Here is a 6,000-nt window from a genome sequence, read left to right as displayed (position 1 = left end):
CCTTGTCGCTGTGCTGCGGGCCTCCGTACAGCAGCTGCGGCGTCACTTATCCTGTCTGCTGCCAGCTTGGCTGGCTGTCCTTCTCTCCTACCCAGGGCCTCAGCCCTCCCCAGTGCCCTGCTCTTGCTGGAAGAGCGGGCGGGCACGCTGGCCCTGGCTCTCCCTCCATCCTGTCTCCTGGAGTGCAGTGTCTGGTGGCCACGGGCAGCCTGGTGCTGGCTCAGGCAGTGGGGAACTGGACACACTTCTGGAATGCCAGCTCCCCGAGGGCAGGCCCCACTGGCTTCTCCACGGCTGCACCTCCAGGACACAGGGCAGCACTGGGCATGGAGCAGGGCTCAGGGCACGTGGGTGAACAGATAAGTCATCGGAGAGGTGACAATACCATATCCCTTCCCCCAGCCAGGATGGGCACATTTGTGCTCTCTCCGTGGAACAGAAGCCTGACTTCTGGGAGGTGTGTGGTGGGATGGATGGCAGAGAGGCTGAGGGGTGGGAGAGGCAGGGGAGTGAGGGCAGACCTTGGAGAACTCCAGAAAGGGTAGATCAGCAGTGACTCGCAGGTATCAGGAGCCCCTCCTCCGGCCAGAGTGGCTGGATAGGCCACCCCATTGGAGTAGCTTCAAGAATAGGCAGTGTGGTATAATGTTAGAGCACAGGCTTTGCAGGGACACAGACCTGGGTCCATATTGCTGTGTGACCTTGGGGAGATCTCTTAACCTCTCTGTGCCTGTTTCCCCATTTGTTAAATAGGAATGACAACAGCAATAACAACAGCCTTTCCAGGGTTATTACGGAGATTCAATGTGATAATGCATGAGAATGTTTAAAATAGTGCCTGGCACGTGGCTAATTGTTAATAAATTTTAGAGAAAAGTTGCCAGTAATAATAAGAGCCAAAGTGTGGGTGTTGATAAAAGCCTTAGGAAACAAGAGGCCTGGATTTTACACCCCACAACCACACCTGGCTGTGTGATCTTGGGAAATGCGCTTGTCTCTCTGGTCTCCGGATGAGCTCCCTGTTGGTTAGGGACGGAGAGGCCTGGGCAGGTGGCTGCTGGGGTCCTGACTTGGTCCTGTGACCTTTCCGCATTAAGTGATGAGAGGTCTACGGCTCACAGCCTGCTGCTCTAAGAACAATCACATTCCATCCTCACGCCTTCTCTGGGCCATACACTGGCCAGTGACCATGACCATCATATTTCCAGTGAAGAGATGAAGGTCCAAGTAGTTAACAACTTGCCCAAATCACGCCTTCCTGGCCACGAAGGGCCAGAGCCCAAGTCTCCAAACTTTGCCCAGAGTTCCCGTGGCCTCACAGTCTGTGGGGTCTATGAGACATGTTGGTTGGTTGGTTGGTTTTTAATACATGGCCATCTATGGTGTTAGCAACCCAGACAATTGATGCTAACGTGTAGAAGGCCCTGCCCAGGGAGTTTGAATAGGAATATTCTGGAATGTACTATTAGAGCACATTACAGCCACAGATCACGGATCTGATGCCCGACAGGTTACACAGTACTCTGTTCACCTCATTTCATCTGTTTTTCCCTATAGCCGCTGAGGTCTTCATCCCATTTTACAGATGGGAATGAGGCTCAGAGAGGCAGGGATTTGCCCACAGTCCCAGAGACAGCAAGTGTTGTAGAGGCAGGACCTGCGCCCAGATCTTTGGTTTCTGGGCCCGAAGTTGCCGTCTCTGAGATCCACTAGCATCTTATGACCTGACCAGGGCCCAAGGGTCATCGAACCTTTGCTCCTCTGGGGAGAAAGCTCAGGCAGAGGCCACATCCCGTTCTCCAGGGAAACCATGCCCTGCCATTGACCCATCACAGCCCAGGGGATGCTGGGAAAATCCCTGTCAGGTGCAGAGACCCCTCCCCAGCCCCATAGTTGTTCTAAAAAGGGAGTTATCTACCCGGAGAACATTCCCCAGGAATAATTGCTGCAAGGCCTAATTTTGGAGATAACCACCGTTATAAATGTCTCATTACTTTAATTAAAGTCTCATCCATCACTGACATGCCATTCCCTGAAGCACAGGGGCTCAGGCGGCAGCAGCCAGTGTGTGCTCCACCGAGAGCCAGAGCGAGGGTTTGCACAGCATCCCCACCCAGCCTCCTTGTTTGGACGCTGGCGGCCCTGCCAAACCTCTCACAAATGCCCCATTCCCTCCTCCACGGTCCCACGAACCTGTGTCCCTGCAGAGACCTTCCCTGCCCCAGCTGCATGAGAAGGAAAGTCAGCAAGCCGAAACAGTGCTGGAGGAACCGGGCTGTGACTGTACAGGAAGAGGTGATGCTAAGAGCAGGGCGTCTCAGGAGACGCTGGGTGCGACCCCACTATCTCGTGCTGGGGTGTTGGGGTGTATCTGTCGCAGCAGTGGTCATCATAACCTCCGTTCGCGCGTGGCCCTAACTACCCACGTTAGTGTGCTCAGCGTCACGGCAGCTCTGGGAGAGTAACATTCCTGTTTTACACATTCGGAAACTGAAGCTCCAAGGGGCAGGACTGAGCCGCCCGAGGCCACTCAGCTCATAGTGACCCAAGTGGGCCTTGAGGTCTGCGTGTCTGACTCTGGAACCTTCCGCATAAGGCCTCATGCCAGAGAAAGTACCATTCCTCAAGGGGAGCGGCGGGGCTGGGCCTGCCGGCCACAGGAGGGCTGAAGGGCAAGGCCAGAGCTGGTTTTGCTGCAGCAGAGACAGAGTGGAGTGAGAGCCCGAAGCCGGGACTGGGGGGGGCGGGCAGCAGGCGCCAGCCCTGGGTTGGGTGGGGGTGGGCTAGGGCGTGAGGACTTCCTGGTAGGCAGATGAAGGGAGGTGAGGATGGGCAGGGGTGGCCCCTGGAGTGTCTCTAGCAGGAACCGGGCAGAGAAGAGGCAGCATTAAGTGTGGCCCCAGGCGGCAGGGTGCAGCCTGTGGGCTGCCTTTCAAGGACCAGTTTGCTCCTCCTGAGAGGTTTCACAAGGACCCAGGGCACGGCGCAGTGGGTGAGGGCAGGCCCAGGCAGATAGATAGAGACTCTGAGGTTGGGAAGGGGCCTGGGTCACATGGGACAAGGGCAGTGGGGTCTGAGGTCTGAGTAGGCTTGGACACAAGGACACAAGGCAAAGGCATGTTAAGAGGGGCCAGGCTGGAGGGACTGGGGGTGGGAAGCTGGGGTGGGGGTGGGAGACTGGTAGCTTCAGTGAGAAGGAAAACCCCGGGGGTCTCCTGGTGGAACAAAGCCTGGGGGACCTTGGACCCGAGAGGGCCGGGCTTGGATGTCAGCCGCGGGGCCTCTGGATCCAGATAAAAGGGACCTCACTCCCTTCCCATCCTGGGGAGTCCACCCTGACTACACTGATGTGGTCTCATTCTAAAGTTTTGCCTGTTTTAGAATTTCCTATAAATGGAATCATACAGCACGTAGCCCTTTGAGTCTGTCTCTGTTCACTCGGCAGAAGGGTTTGGACATCCATTGTCGTGTGGCTGTATCAGCAGCTCGTGCTTTTTTATTGATGAGTAGCGTTGCATTGCATGGAGAGGTCTGTTTATCCCCTGACCTGTTGATGGACGGGGGGTCTGGCTCCAATTTGGGGCTGTAATGAATAAAGCTGCTGTGACTATTTGCCCACAGATCTCCGTAAGAACATATGTTTTCTCTTCTCTCGGATAAATGTTGAGAAACGGACTCGCTGGGTCATAAGGTGTGTGTGTGTTAAACTCTATGAGAAACGACCAAACTGTTTTCCAAAGTGGTTGGACCTTCCTGGTTCCCATCAACAGAGAGCGCAAGTCCCATCTGCTCCTCCCCGCTCCCTCATTTGCAAGCCAGGATGAACTTTTTTTTTTAATAATTTTAAAAAAAAATTTATTTTATTTATTTATTTATTTTTGACTGCGTTGGGTGTTCGTTGCTGCACACAGGCTTTCTCTAGTCGCGGCGAGTGGGCGCTACTCTTCATTGCGGTGCTTCTCTTGTTGGGCGGTGGGCTTCTTATTGCGGTGGCTTCTCTTGTTGCGGAGCACGGGCTCTAGGAATGCGGGCTTCAGCAGTTGTGGCTCACAGGCTCAGTAGTTGTGGCTCGCGGGCTCTAGAGCTCAGGCTCAGTACACCTTCTCTCATTGTCTTGAAAAAAATGATTTTGATACATGGAAAGGAATCTGTCATATACTCTTGTAAGTAGTAAACCTAATAGACAGGGATTCTGTGTTTACCATTCGTGGCCTTTTCAGAAAAGGTGTTATCCTTACATGTACGCTCATCAACATTGTGATATCCATTGTGCTTGTTTTTCAGTTTTCTTAAAAAGATAGAGTGCATGTTCTGGTCGGGGTCTTGTTTTGTTTTAGCTCACTATCCCTTTTTTTTTTTTTTTTTTTTTTTTTTGCGGTACGCGGGCCTCTCACTGTCGTGGCCTCTCCCGTTGTGGAGCACAGGCTCTGGACGCGCAGGCTCGCGGCATGTGGGATCTTCCCGGACCGGGGCACGAACCCGTGTCCCCTGCATCGGCAGGTGGACTCTCAACCACTGCGCCACCAGGGAAGCCCGCTCAGTATCCCTCTTGAAGGACTCACTCAGGGCACGGCACGCAGGAGTCCCTGCTCTGTAAAAGGTGTGCGAATACGGTGTAACTTATTTATCTCTTCTCGTATCAATGGACATTGGGACCAGCATTTTGCTACTGCATGTAAGTTGCTATGAATATTCTTGTACACGTCTCTGGATCTGTGGGTGCAAGATGTTCCCTTGGTGGATACTCCGGGATGGGGTGGCTGGGTCACAGGCCATGAGAACGTCCAGGATGAGTTCTCTTCCAACCCATTTTCACCAGCGTCCATCTCCTAAGCCCCTGTCCAACGCCAGCTGCTGTGCTGGGCGCCTCACTTCATTCTCAAAACCATGCTGTGTGGGAGGTTCTATTGTCCCCATTTTATAGACCAGGATCCTATAGCTCCGAGGGAATGAGTCACTCGCTCAAGGCCACGCAGCTAGTAAATGGCTGGGCCAGAACCAAACCCGGATCCCACGGCGTGGGACAAACTCTTTGATCTCAAGACCCCTCTGCCGCCCCCACCCCACACCTAGCTTTCTGGGGTGTGTCTCTGGGATGGTAGAGGCTGCCTGGACGGAGGCTGGCCCGTGATCAGTGCCTCCATGGGGAGGCTGGTCCCCCATCACGACCTGCGGGCCCGATGCCTCCACACGGGGGGAGATTCCCAGCCCCTGCCTTGTTCATGTTTTACTTTCTCTTAAGTGGCCATGAGAGATGCCATTTCCCGTTACAAAATCTGGCTCCATCCAACCGTTACGGCAAATGGTCCGTCAGCTCAGCTCAGCCCATCCACAGGCAGCAAGAGGAATGAATCAGGGGGAGGGAGTGAGCAGGGACTTTTTTTTTTCTTCCTGGGGTTAAACATCCCAGTTTGAGGTAAAACAAATTCCTCGCTGGAGCTGATCACCTCCAGCTGGGCCGCAGGAAGCCTCATTTAAGCAGGTCATTTAGCCCTGACTCACGCTGACAAGATGACTGGGCTGGGCTGGCTCTACCCTCGCCGAAGGCCAGTCTCTGGGGGATGAGGATGGTCTGGCAGGAGGGCTACTGGCAGGCTCTGGAGGGCAGGGGATGGGCTGGAGGAAGCCCAGCCTCCTCGGGTCATCTGAGGACCTGGGGTGGGGTTGCTGTCCTCAGTTCTTCGGGGTCTGCATTGAAGGCAGGAAGGAATTCTCCTTGGGCCTGGGCTTGGGGCCCACAGCAAGCCGGTGGGATAAAAATAAAACCAGGAGAGGCCATGATGGACCTGAGAACCTTTGGAAGCACTGCCCTGCCCCCAGGAAGAAGGAGGACACCAGTCCCACAGAGATGGGGCACCTGAGGACATAGGATTGGCTGTTCATGACAATTCTGCCAGCATCGTCCAGTTTGAGAAGCCTGGCAGTCCCCAAGCCCTTCTGCTCCAGCTCCAATCCCTCCACCCACATTGCAAATTCAGTCTTCTGCAGGGGACCTCTTGT

This window comes from Aethalodelphis obliquidens, unplaced genomic scaffold, assembly GCF_003676395.1.
Source record: "Aethalodelphis obliquidens isolate GAN/ISIS:26980383/991018 unplaced genomic scaffold, ASM367639v1 scaffold44, whole genome shotgun sequence".
Lineage (NCBI taxonomy): Eukaryota > Metazoa > Chordata > Mammalia > Artiodactyla > Delphinidae > Aethalodelphis > Aethalodelphis obliquidens.
Note: the sequence above shows the minus strand (reverse complement) of the source record.